The sequence below is a fragment of the Felis catus genome, chromosome C1 (assembly GCF_018350175.1).
Source record: "Felis catus isolate Fca126 chromosome C1, F.catus_Fca126_mat1.0, whole genome shotgun sequence".
Lineage (NCBI taxonomy): Eukaryota > Metazoa > Chordata > Mammalia > Carnivora > Felidae > Felis > Felis catus.
In genome coordinates this window covers 200,661,998-200,676,335 of record NC_058375.1, presented here as the reverse complement: position 1 = coordinate 200,676,335, position 14,338 = coordinate 200,661,998, and positions in this window count along the sequence as shown.

Genomic DNA, 14,338 nt, shown 5'->3' with positions numbered 1-14,338 from the left:
GGAGGAAGGCAAGAGAGCCAGCGAGAAGGGCTTTTTGCAAGCCATGGCAGGAGGCCAGAGAAGAGATGATGCAGGCCTGGCTGGATGCTCATTTTGGAAAGCTGCCTGGAGGGAGACTCCAGCACCATTGCTCCTTCTCAAGGAGCCTGAATGTCTGAGGCCGGCACACACCCACCCTCCTAGCTCCATGGCTCATCTTCCATTGGCAGTAATAGACGTGAAATTGGCGTACAAAGTCAGGGTCCTACGTGGAACTCTCTAGTGGACTGTTATTTTTTTCTGCAGCTTCCTTGCCGAAGTATGAACTGGAACAATTACGTTTTTTCATGATTGTTCGTGGAAAATGGGGGCAAAGAGGAGCTAAGTAGTTTCCTCAAGGATGGAAGTAACACCGGAGCCCAAGCTCCATCTCAGACGGCCTACTTCTTACTCCCCCTTTACTATGCTCCTCCATGGACCCTACAGTGAGAGCACAGCCACCTGACTTTGTTCGATATTCTACTCTTGATATAATGTCATCTCTCCCGTGGGAAATTGCTCATGTGGTGACGCCCCATTTGTTTCTACAGATGTGCAAATTTCACGACGGATTGTCATTGGCTTGGTGCAATATCCATGAGGGCCACAGGGGGGCGAATAATAGTGCCTGAAAGCTGGCCGGCCATGTCACTATGACCTGTCCCCTCTGTCTGGGTCCCTCTTTATACCTCTTAGTTCTCCGTGTTTATATGTGTCTTCTTATGTCTTTCCTTTTCGTTTTATATTATACTTATTTACTTTTAATTCTTCTCTTTTTTATTTCTGCTTCTCTGACCCCTTATCCAGACTGCCCACATCACGGAACAAAAGCTTATTTTTATTTGTTGTATGTGTTGGATTGCTTCCTGGCTTTCAGCTCTCAAAGATGTAAGTGAAGCACTTTCTACTTCTCTCCCCTAGCCTTCCCCCACTCTCATTTGTTTCAGTTTTACTTTTGTGGTCATCAATTGCCTCCTCTCCTTCAGTGGAAAAAGGAAGGGACACGTCATGGCCCAAATAAAACGTCACACAAATAAAAGGTCATTCAACTGTTAAGGAAGTTCAAGAGTAGGAGAAAATTTAAGTGGCCTTGGGGGCTGCATCCTGTCTCCGTTGTAACCAAGAAGGCTTCCTTCCCGTACTCCAGTATTTCAGTCTTTACAGTCAGAAGATTCTCTCAAGCATCCTCTCCAAATTCTCCGCAAGTTCAGATTTGTTCTGTCGGCAGGAGAAAGACAAATGGAGGGAGCTGCTAGCTATCTTATGTTCTGTTTGGGCCTGAGGGGCTTGTGACCATTCCCTTCCAAGCTGCAAGCTGCAAGTTCAGGCATCAGGGTAGTGAGGACAGGGTGGGGGGAAGGGGCGGTGTGGGGGGTGGGGGTGGGGGAGGGGTTGGCCATCTGCTGCAAACAGAACCATCTACATCTGCATCAATGACCCCCCCTCCCCCCACCGCACAGACCAAATCCAAGAGAAGGAACAGTCCCATTCATCATGGGGGTGAATTACCCTAATTGAGTGGTTAAGAGAATGAATGCTTTCTAGGTAGTTTACAGTAAGGACCTCCTACTCCTGGATGCAATAAGAGAAAACCACTGGCCATCAGATCCATTTGGGAAAGAGCATTAGCATCCAGTCCACTCACCTCCTTGGTCCTCCAGCACTTGTTTCCAGGAAATCAGCTCTCTCTTGGCAATCAGTTCAATATTATTCTAGGTTGGTTTTTTTTCTCTCTCTCTCTTGTAAGCTTCTGAAAGATCAGGGACTCTCTTCTTAACCCTCCGTGTATAGCAAATGATGTGTCGTCTAGTATGCATTCCACGCTCAAAGCTTTTAGACCTTGGGCACAAACCTCTGCTTCTAAATGATGAAAGTAAACCCCCCTTCCATTCTACAGGCAGCTCCAGAATTCCTTCTCTGTGCCCCCTCCAGCTTGTTACGAGCACATCCTTCTCTGCTTGTAAATAAATGAAACTTAGTTATTTGCTCTTCAAAAAAATTAAAAGGCCTGTTTCACGCTGCCAGTTAGAGAGATGGCATTTTAAAATATTAATTAAGATAACTATATACTTTTTGAATAGCCAATACAATTGCATGATTCAAACTCAATACACATGCAAGAGTACCCACGGAGAAATGTTTTTCTTCTGGCCCGGAGGCAGATTTAATGTGAAACTATGTAAGCTTCAGCTTCAGGGACCCTCATCTGCATAGGCCTCTTCTAAGGTCCTGTAGCTAATTCTGTATTCATGATCCTGTATTATTTTTTCTTTAAAGGTTTCCCTGTCCCCCAAAGTGTATGAGCTTCAGTGCCTCCAAAACTTGCCCCCCTTCCTGTCTCTTAGCCATCTCATTCCCTTCCTAATGGCATCAGCAGTTTCTTGCATATTTTTCTGGTTATACTTTATGCACATTTAAGTAAAAACATATTTATCCCCCCTTCCTTTCATATACGTGGTAACATGCTATATACACTGTTCTACACTTTGCTTATTGCATTTGTTTTGAAGTCAGTTAATGTCTTTGTATTTTGGTTTCCTCCTCTATAAAATGGAAATAATTGTAGCCATCCCAGAGACTTCCAGCCAGGATTAAATGAGAATGTAAAGCACTTAGCCCATTTCCTGGGACACAGTAAATGGTCAATGGGAGCAAGTTATGAATCTATTGTTACTATTTAAAATACACTATAAAGCTACAATAATGGAAACAGTGTGGTACTGATAACATAGTAACAGGCAGATGATTTGCCACTTCGTATTATTTGTGTGCAAGATGCCTGTTGTCTGTGGGTGGAAAACAAGCACTGAAAGGAAAGTTTGTCCCAAGGAGCTTAAAGTCTAGAGGAAGGGAGAAGCTGGGTGTCAAAAAATGCCATACAAAAAGAACAAACTGCTGCAGGGACCGGTGAGGAGATCATTTACCTGGTGGGCTCCTAGTGCAGAGCCAAGAAGGCTAAGGAAGCAGTGTTGTCTCAACTGGCCTTTGAAGAATAAGTAGGGATTTGACATCCAGACATAAGGGAAAAAAATAGTAGTTACAAGGATGACCCAATCCTACAAAATCACAAAGGCTGAGCAAAGTTTGGTTGATTAAATGAAATACATTTAAAAGAGAGAGTTACTGAGTGACAGGTTGTTTTCTGGAATGACATGACCTTTGGGGTCCTTTGAACAAGTCTGAGCCAATAAGGGAGGGACAGGAGTCCCTCAGTGGGGGTGTTAATGTAGGCTTTGATTGCATTTGACATCTCAATCTAACTCCCAACTACAATTTAAGTGGTGATGGGGGGAGGGGGTAGTACCAATATTAACTACACCAGTCCCTCACGAACAAACTCAAAGTCTAAATCTTTAGCTAACACTTTATCAATACCATGTTCTAATTACAGACGAGGCTTTGAAAATATGCTGCTGCATGCTAATTGCCATGATTTTTTTTAGTCACAAGGACTTACACAGTGTCACTGCATGGATGAAATAGGGGGTTTATTAAATAGTATCATCTGATTGCAACTACCCATCTCAACAATGCCCAGAACAATGGGCACCCGTAGCCCTCCTCCCACCACTGCCCCTGTGTATCAAGGGTATATGTAACACTACATATGCAGAATGATCCATAGGCCATCTAACCACTCCCCAAGGCCTGATAGGGGTTTGGGGACTTGAGTGCCAAGGTATGTGTTAGATAAAACACTCTATTCCAGAAGTTCACCTCAGCTTCCAGCCCAACACAGCAAAGACGAAGCAGTTCCTCACTGCCCTGTGATTAGATCAACTATATTTGAGACCTAAAGAGGATCCCTTGAAACTGGCCCACCAGCATGTTTAGGGTGGGTTTCTCTTGTCCATCTGGCACCTCTTTATCCAGCTCCTTCTCCTCCACATCTAGCTTTCCCTTGGCCCCCCAAACCTCACCCAAGCAGTGTGCCCTCTAGTGTGATCAGCAGGTTATTTAGGGAAAAGCCTCTTAATTAAGAGGAGAGCAACAGATTATTAAATCAGAGTCATTTATTACCCTGCCATCTGGCCAGAGCTCCCGGCCCCTCTTTTCCTCTAAGCCTGCACAGGAATGAAAAGGGATAAAGAGAAAGAACAGACAGGCGCCTGGGTGGCTCAGTCCATTAAGCATCCAACTTAGGCTCAGGTCATGATCTCACAGTCCAGGTGTTTGAGCCCTACCTGGGGCTCTCTGCTGACAGCTCAGAGCCTGGAGCCTGCTTCGGATTCCGTGTCTCCCCCTCTCTCTGCCCCTCCCTCACTCACCCTCCTTCTCTCTCTTTCTCAAAAATAAACATTTAAAAGAGAGAGAGAGAGAGAGAGAGAATGATGAGAGAGATAAGGCCTGTCTCTGCCTGAACTTGGAAAGGACTGCTCAGCCCTTCCTGAAAGCAGTGAGGGTTCTAGGAGAACTTCTCAGGGTCTTTGCCATACTGTGGAAACCGGGTCTCAGTTTCCCCACCTGTAAACTGAGGACAATAATGCCTGTGTCAATGCTTAGGAGATGCCTGGCACAATGGAGGCACAATGGAGGCACAGTGGAGGCACCTGGGAAGTAGAGGTTGACTCTGGAGCCCGTGCCTGAGGGTTTCGTTATAAAGGTAGGTGGGTGGTAATGATGGGGGCAGCTGTGGTGGTGGCAATGGGGACAGGAGTGAGGCAGCAAAATGTTTCTTCCTCAGTGAGCCCCAACTGGCTCTCCTCCTGTTGTGACCCACAGGGGCATTCCTTGGCCCCTGAATGTCAGGAAGCTCAGGAGATCCCTGCTCAACTCTTGTCCCAACCCCCTCCACCCTGGATGTCAGGACATCACCCTCAGGGAAATGCAGCTGGAGACTGTGTGTCTGGTTTGGGCATAACAGAAGGGGCTGACAAACACTTACAGAGAGCCCAGCCCCAGAAGACAATGAAACAGACAAATGGGACAGATCCGAATGGAGGCTAGTACAGGTAGGTATGTTGGAGACTCAGTTCCCACAGACAGCATTGCCACCGGTGATGAGACTTTCCAAAAACAGTGGACAATTCTTGGTGAAGCGCTGAGCAAAATAAAGTGTCATCTTCCTGTGCTCTTCCTGCCAGCTCCATTCTTAGTGTATACTTGGCATACATGAAAACCCATTTAAAAAAGTCCTTTTGTTTACATGGAAAACAACATTGCATTTTAAAGATCAGTTTCCTGCTCTAGGGGCACCTGGGTGGCTCAGTCCGTTAAGTCCAACTTCAGTTCAGGTCATGATCTCCTGGTTCACGAGTTTGAGCCCCACATCAGGCTCTGTGCTGACAGCTCAGATTCTGTGTGTGTGTGTGTGTGTGTGTGTGTGTGTGTGTGTGTGTGTGTCTGCACCTCCCCTGCTTGGACTCTGTCTCTGTCTCTGTTTCTCTCTCAAAAATAAATAAACATTAAAAAAAAATTTTAAGTTGATGTCTGTTAAAGATTCTTTCTGGGTACAAATGACATATCAGGAGATTAACTGAAGATCTGCTTCCATAGATCGGGTCCCTTGGAAGTCAGAACCAGACAGTTACCAAGTTGTATAACTTAGTTTTATTTAGATAAACCCAACAGGGGGTGTTAGGTGGAACTTGACAAATATTGCAAATATTGGAAATTACAATTTATTTATTTATATTTTAATTGTTTATTTAATTTAACAGAGAAAGAGAGAGAGAGAGAGCACGCACACAAGTAGGGAAGGGGCAGAGAGAGAGGGAGACAGAGGATCCGAAGCAGGCTCTGCACTGAGGGTGAAGAGCCCCATGCAGGGCTGAAACTCACAAACCCTGAGATCAGACCTGAGCCAAAGTCAGAGGCTTAACCAACTGAGCCACCCAGGTGCCCCTTAGAAATGATCATTTAAATAGAATAGCTGTGGTAGCCAGCCTCCAAAAAGGCTGCTTGGTATTCACATTCTCATATTGAATGGGTCTGGTCTTTGTAACCAGTAAAATGTTGCAAAATATTGGGTATGGAATGTACCTCCCAAGGCCAGGTCATAGAAGACCTTGCGGCTGTCACCTGCTCTGTATGGGCTCATTCCCTGGGGTTGTGGGGAGGGATGACCAGTCTCTGTGTCATGAGGACACCCAGGCAGCCCCACATGAAGAGGTGCCTATGCTGAGCAGTCCCCAGGCCGGCTGCAGCCTCAGACACTCTGCATTTGTGGGTTTCTCTGCTGGAGTCACTTTTCTTCCACTCAGTGACTTGCTCTCCCACCTCCTTCAAGTCTTGGTTCAAAACTTACCTTCTCAGTGAAACCTAGCCCGGACACTGTATTTAAAATTAAAACTCTTTCCCTCTGGCAATACCTTCTCCCTCCCCTTTATTTTTTTCCATAACCCTCATCACCACTTATGTTTTACTGACCCATCTTCCTTATCTTTAGCTCCACAAGGATAAGGATTCTTGTGTGCTTGCATCCTTAGGGTCTAGAGCAGTGCCTAGCCCACAAGGAGTTTTCAATAACTATGTGTTAAGTGAACGAATAAATGGATTAATCTAGTTAATTTAAAATGAAACACATTATATGGGTTCCTTGTAGAAAAATTGGAAACTATGATAAGCCTTAAGAATGAATAAGGAGGGGCGCCTGGGTGGCACAGTCGGTTAAGCGTCCGACTTCGGCCAGGTCACGATCTCGCGGTCCGTGAGTTCGAGCCCCACGTCAGGCTTTGGGCTGATGGCTCAGAGCCTGGAGCCTGTTTCCGATTCTGTGTCTCCCTCTCTCTCTGCCCCTCCCCCGTTCATGCTCTGTCTCTCTCTGTCCCAAAAGTAAATAAAAAACGTTGGAAAAAAAAAAAAAGAATGAATAAGGACTACCATCTGGAAATACCTAGTGCCGGCATTCACTGTGGATCCGTCCTGATTGTTCTCTTCAGTGCCTTCCAAGCTGTAAGCAGTTAAATCCACTCTGGTTGGCCCAAACACAGGAGTATTTATCAAAGTCTGCAGTGGACTCCAGAGAAACCCACAGGGCACAAAGTATCTCTGGACCTCAAGGGAACTAAACTCCAACAGACACCAAAGCTGCTCTCTCTGGCTCCGAGGGGCCTTATGACCTCCTTCCCAGGGCATCTCTGCTTCATCTGTCCCCCTGCTTCAATCTTCTGTCTCCAAAGACCACTCTCCTTCACCCACTCATTAGTTCACATGTGGTCCTCTGTTTGTTCTGGGGCTTCTATGATTTTTCCGTCTCACGGGCTCAATCTTTCATTGTCCCAATTCCACGTGCCAGGAAAACTCTCCCAGCTTAGGTCAGGAAGCTTCATCTGGTAGACAGGGTCGCAAATCTCTATTAGTTTCCTAGGGCTGCCATAACAAAGTACCACACACTGGGTGGCCTAACCAACAGAAATTCCTTGTCTCATGGTTCTGCAGGCCAGAAGTCCAAGGTCAAGATATTAGTAAAGTTGGTTCCTTCTGAGGGCTTTGATGGATGATTTGTACCATGCCTCTTCCCTAACTTCTCGTGGTTTGCTGGGATCTTTGGCATTCCTTGACTTCTGCTGTATCACCCCCATCTCAGCCTTCATTTTCTCACAGCACTCTCCTTGTGGGTTTATGTTTGTATCCAAATTTCCCCTTCCATGAGAACAGAGTCCTATTGGATTAGGGTCCACCTTAATGACCTCATCTGAATTTGGTCATCTCCAAAGATTCTATTTCCAAATAAGGTCATATTCACAGATACTGGAGCTTAGGACTTCGATATCTTTGGAGAAAACACAATTCAACCATGATAGTCATATTGAGAGCGTATATTTGTACCTTCAAACGGCTGTGGTGGAAGCAATAACATTTGTCTGGTGCCAATGTTGTTTTCTATGTAAATGTATTTTTTTATTGCAAAAATGGAATCATACTGCACATTTTCCCTTCAACAATATATTGTGAAAATGTTCTCATATCAATAGCATATTTTACCTTGTTTTCAATGGCGGCATGGAATTACACTGTGCAAACATATCATAATTTATTTAAGTGATCTCTTATTGTTAGATTCCTTCCAATTTTTTTGTTATTTTATACAATACTGCAATGAATATCTTTATTGCTAAATCTTTGTGCACACTGATAATTATTTCCTTAGGGTAAATTCCTGGAAGCAGAATTAGTGGTTCAAAGAATATGACATTTTAAAAGCTTTTGATATATTTTATCAAGTTGATTTTCAGGAAGTTTGTTAAGAATTTCTGTTGCCCCACCATCTTTACCAGTATCCAGTCAAATATTTTTGGTCAGCCAAAGTCAACGAGATTATAAAATATCTTATAATTGGTTTAATTTCTATTTTTTGACTGAGATTGAAGTGTTTCCACATGTTTATTGGTCATATGCATTTCTTGTTTTGGGGAATTGTCTATGAATTTACTTTACCTAATTTGCCATTAGATTTATTTGTTCTTATTTATTTGTATTAGTTTTCTACCTTGGAAACATTAACCTATTTTATGTTGTAGCTATTGTTTTACAGCTTGAGTTTTATTTTCTGTTTTGTTTATAGTGCTTCTGAAATACAAAAGTTTGAACTCTATCAAAATTTGTGTCTCTGGTTTCTTATCCTCTTATGCTTAGGGTTTTCCTATCCATAGAGGGGACAAACAATCATGTATATTTCCTTTTATTTTGTTCCCCCAATGGTTTCTATGTTTACATTAAAAATGTTGATCTGGGACACCAGGGTGGCTAAGTTGGTTGAACATCTGACTCTTGAATTCAGCTCAGGTCATGATCCTAGGGTCATGGGATTGAGCCCCATGTCAGGCTCTGCACTGAATGTAGAGCCTGCTCGAGATTCTCTCTCTTTCCCTCTATTCCTCTCCCCTGCTCTCTCTCTCTAAAAGAAAGAAAGAAAGAAAGAAAGAAAGAAAGAAAGAAAGAAAGAAAGAAAGTTGATCTGTATGCTCTCAGTACTTCTGGTAGACTGAATATGGCTGCATATCCTTTGCTCTTACCTCTAGGAATTGGAGTCTAATTCTTTTCCTCTTGAATCGGGCTTTAGTGACTTGATTGACCACAGAATATGGTAGAACTGATGTCCTGGGATTTTGGAAGCAAGGTTATCCCCTTGCTGCACAGGCTCATAAAATCCCGAGTCTCCGAGTAAGAAGTCTGACTACCTTAAAAGCCACCTTGCTGGAGACGTGATGCGTAAGCACTTGACCATCCCAGCTGAGCCAAGAATTCTAGCCATTTGCACCAGGGCAAACTCAATATCACCGAATGACCTCTTTCAACACTAAATGGAGCAAAGGAAACACCCAGCCAAGCCCTGCCCACGTTCTTGACGTATAAACTCATGAGATATAACATATACAGTTGTTTTTTAACCCAGTATGTTGTAGGGCAGTTTGTTATGCAAAAGTAGATAGCTGGAACATTACCTCTTACCTAGAGTATTATTACAGAATGTGTGAAATGTAAGAAGAAGCATTAGGGAAAGAGCTGCAGGGAAATGAGAGTCAAGAGCTTCAACAAGGGTTATTTTCATCAATTGGTAATGACTGATGATCTTAAAAGTAGCAAGGTTTACAGATGCCACGTACTTTGAGGCAGAAAAAAAGGCAAATCAATCCCAACTTGAGCATATTTTGAGAAAAAGCTTTCCTTAAATAATTAAAATCTGTGGAACATTTTTAATGTACTATACACAGCACTAAGTTCTTGACACAGATTTTTTTTTTCATTTAATCCCCAATGGACTCCCTGTGAGTAGCGGCCAGTTATTGTCCCCATTTTGTAGACAAGGAAATGAGGCTTCTAGAGGCTCAGTAATATACCTATGGTCACAGAGCTGGAACTAGGATTTAAATCCTTGTGTCTGAGTCAGGACGCTTGGCCACAGGGCTGATATCATTTCCAGGGTGATGCTCTGATATCAACTTGCAGAGAGAGACGCTTTGCAAAGGGACAGTTCTGGACATCAGATCCTATCAGATTCTCTACCCCCTATATCCTACCATATAGATGTTCCTAAGTCTGTAAAATCAGAGAGATGAGCCAGATATCCTCCAACCTTTTTTCCAGATCTTATAAACCTGTGGTTCCTAAATTAAGCCACCGGCCTGGAAACATGGACAAGGCAAAGGAAAACAAGTGGTGTGGTCCCTCTGAGCCCAGGATTTAGAGTGCCTTTTCTATCCAAGGCCCTCTGTTTCCAGACACCTGCAGGGATGCAGTAAAGTCACTTAGTCAGGAAGGGCCCTCAGGGAGGGATCATGTCCATTTCATCCCTGTATCCCTAGAGCCTGATACAATGCTAAGCCCCTCAGGAAATGTTTGATACTATAAAAGAAAGTGCAGAAAATTACAGTGTCCTGAGCTGAGACCTAGTCCTATCAGACCATTCTGAGGACTTCCCAGAGTGCTGCCTTACCCATTGTTCAGGAACAAGTCCATAATATTCTTTCATTCTGCCTTCTCTGCAAGCCACCGCCTCAGCCAGTGACTTTCATGACATTCCTATTGGGTACAACTGCCCATGACTGCCACTGTTGCTACTTCTCTGGCCTCAAGGAAGGGGATGCTGCTCACTGCTCTGCTGCTGTGTCCTAAGCAGGTGTCAGCTGCTCCCTTCAGCTATGACAGCATCACTGAGACCAGGTAATATATCTTAAGGAGATTTTCTTCAAGTCCAGGGTTAATGAAAGGAAATTATGAAAACTGAGAATTATCAAAAACTCTGGCTCCCATATCAGGCTCATCCTTTAAATCAGTTTCCTTGCTTGGCTCCTGGTTGGCCTCCATTGACAACCTGCCCCAAAATGTACTCACACCAGAAATATCCTGGGGCTGTTCTTGGCCTTGAGGCAGCAGCTGAAGAGATATCTTACTTTGGGGAGAACAAATACGCTATTTTTCTTCCCAATGTAGGTCCTTCCCCCTTATATTCTTATAGCTAACAACTGATTAAGTTCTTGCCAGGATGATTGACAATGGGAGTATCCATCTGCTTCAAGGGCAAGCCATCCCCCACCTCCCCCACCCTGCCACCAGAGTGTGTCCAGCCCAGATAAGACAGAAAAATTGTCTGGCATTAATCCATTCCTTCAATTGGGTTCTCCAGTCCTACCCACGTGCACCTTATAAATGAATGCACGAATTATCTGATCCAAATCAAGATACCCACCCTTGAGCCCCACCAATCAGCCCTATACCAAGCATCTTCTTAAGTATTCAGAGAGTTTCCCCTTCACACCAGAGCTTATAAATTCTTAGCATAACCCCCAACCCCGTCAACACTGTCCTCCCCTCCTGTGGCCACTGTCTATTCCCCATGCCCAAGACCATTAATCACTTTGCTACCTGCCAGGCCCTTTCTGTCAGCAACCATTCCCTCTGATCCTTCCTGTCGATCTTTCTCCTTCGCCCCAGCTTCTGACAGAGCAGAGTGGAAGCTCACACCTGTCGAAATGGGGTGGGCAAAATCAATCAGCAGGATTATGAATCTCCTCCACTGCCCCTCCCTGCCCTCCACCATTTCATCCCTCTGCTTCTCAGGAGCATGCCAGGATTTTAAATTTCCTTCTGGGATTGGCCAAAAGGAAGTGATGACAAGAGGAAATGGGAAAGGATTTAGGGGAAAACAAGAACAGCAGTAATTGGAGAGCTCTGCATAACTCTGGAAGCATTCTGATATCTGGCTGCCACAGGCACATGGAAAAGTTCTCCAACTTGGACCCAGATTCCCACAGAGGAAAAAACCTAAGTAGGAACCCAAAGGAGAGGCAGAATATGATACTTTGTCAGTTTCTTCACCTTATTTTTATTAAAGCCTGCTTCCTAATTTCTTCAAAGCCCTGGTCATATGGGCATGAATGAATTGAGTGACTGGTGTCTCAGTAGGAGCCAAAATTGTAAAGTAGGCCAGTCTCGTCTTCTCTGAGCTCCTGGCAATGTTAGCTCTTTGTGCTAAAAGGAGCAGACACAAGGGCCTCCCTTCCACTCCCAGGAAACCTGCTTTAACGGTGACCTGCTGGGAAACATCCTCCATCCTTTGTCATCTAAACCTTGGAGACTCTAATGGCAGGAATTGCAGGCCCGATAAGAAGGGAGGGTGTCATAGGCAGGTGGGTAGAGGAGATATTTTTAGGCAGCCAGAACCTCAGAGAACCCATCAAATCACAGAGGCCCGCCCACTCCACCTGTGTCAGCTTTAAACTTGGATTGAATTTTTGGTGGCACAAAAGATTCTGTGCCTCCTGCCACAGGGAGGGCCCATTCTCCCACTCTGCTGTCTCCAGTTATCCAACCCTCTAGCATCCAGCTGGCTCCGATTCAGCCTGAAGGAGAGCAGGCAGTTGGACCAGCTTCACCAGACAGGCCTTCTGTCCTAGCTGAGGGTGAGGGCCCCGCTGGTCCTAGGGCTTCCCAGGGCTGCTGACACAGCTGCTCCAGGAAAAAGATACTAAAGCGTGTATTCTCAGGGGTTCCACCGACAGAATATTTGGATGTTGGAGAATGGTTTCTAGTACTCAGGAAAGCCCAGCCAAGCTCTGAGGCTCTGCAGGGAGCGTTTCAGAAAATGAGACCCAGTATCTGGTAGGTGAAGTGAGGGAGAATGCATAGGGATGGAGGGGTCAAGAGACATGGCTTCTGGTCCTGGCTCTGCCGCTCAGGAACAGTGTGACCTTGGTAATCATTTCCCCTCTCAGAGCCTCAGTTTCCTCCTGAACAAAAATGAAAAAGTCAGATAGGATGTATCTAAGTTTACTGTCAACTTTTTCCTTCTATGGATCCAATATCATTCACTTTGATCAAATATCTACATGGAGCATCCAGGCAAAATCTACAGTAAGTCAGTGGAATTTGAAATTGTGAGAAGTTGTCCACATTTGGGGCCAAACTTTCCTTATTTTTATTAATATTTTAGGTAGGAGTATTTTGTTATACTTCAGAAAAGTGGGCTGGGGAGGTTGGGAAGTACCTTATTCTACTTAACTTGCTTGTATATACACAGCCAAAAGATCCAGATTAATTTGGGTGGATTGATATTCTAAGTACTCACATCTTTTTATTTCTCTGAGGTGACTTTCTGATGCTGGAGGCTCCACTTGCATCTGCATCAGTTAGATCATGTTTTACTGTAAGGGACAGAAAATCCAACTCTAATGGACTAAACCAAGCAAGGAAAATGTATTGTCTCATGTCTGAACCATTCTCAGTAAAATACGTTTCTTTTCTCCTCTCAGCTCTACATCCTCTGTATCTTCTCAAGTTGTATGTAGGATCTCTTTGTGATCACAAGAGAACATTTAGAAATCCCCAGGGTCTTGTACATCCATATTAAAGTTTTTGTTGACTGGAATAATTTGAGCTGCAAACCACAGAAAACCTGGCTCAAATTAGCTTAATCAATAAGGAAAATTTTCACCTTACACAACAAGAAATCCAAAGATGTTGTGAGATCCAGATGGGTTAATTAAGTGCCTCAACAATGTCATCAAGGAGCCAAGTTTTTCTCCTCCTTTATTTTCAGTATCAATTTTTTCTCTCAGAATGGCTCCCCTTGTGGTCACATAAATGGCTGTTGGAATTCCAAGTGTCGTACCCAGACATTGCAATGCACGGGAAAAGAAGGATAACTACCTCTTCCTCCAGCTTTTTCTTCAGGAAAAATAAATGGTCCCCAGAATGTCCTAGAGGACTTCTCATGTCTTATGGGGTAGAATTGCCCCCTTGCTCATTTTTCAACCAACCATGGACAAGTGGAATACAATTATCATGTTAGCTTAGACCAATGGTTTTCAACCAAGGAAGATATTCCACAGGGGCCATTTGGCAATATCCAAAAACACTTTTTGTTGTCATAAATGTAGTAGAAATCTAGTGGGTAAAGAACAGGGATAATGCTAAGCATCCTACACTGCACAGGACAGCCCGCACAACAAAGAACTATGGTTCAATATGTCGGTAGTGCTGAGACTGAAAAAACTTGGTTTAGACAATTACCTAGAATGGGATGGTTAGTGAAGAGTCAATCATAATGACTTCTACATGTTCTATCTGTAAAACAACAGTCTTTGTCCCAGCATTTCTAGCAAATATAACTATAACATCCATCCCTGAACCAATTACTGTGTACAGCAGAATGCGGAGCTATGACTGGTTTAACCCTAGGTCACATGTTCCGTGTCTGAGCAGGGATGAGACACCCTACCTGAAGCTGAGAGTAAGGGGAGAAAGCATGATACCCCAGAGAGAGCTGGGGATGGTAATCAAGATGAGGTGAATAGATGCTGGGCAGCAAAAACAACAGATGCCCACCACCCACACTCCTCTCATCAAGAGACTACAGAGGCAAGAACTGTGTTTGTAT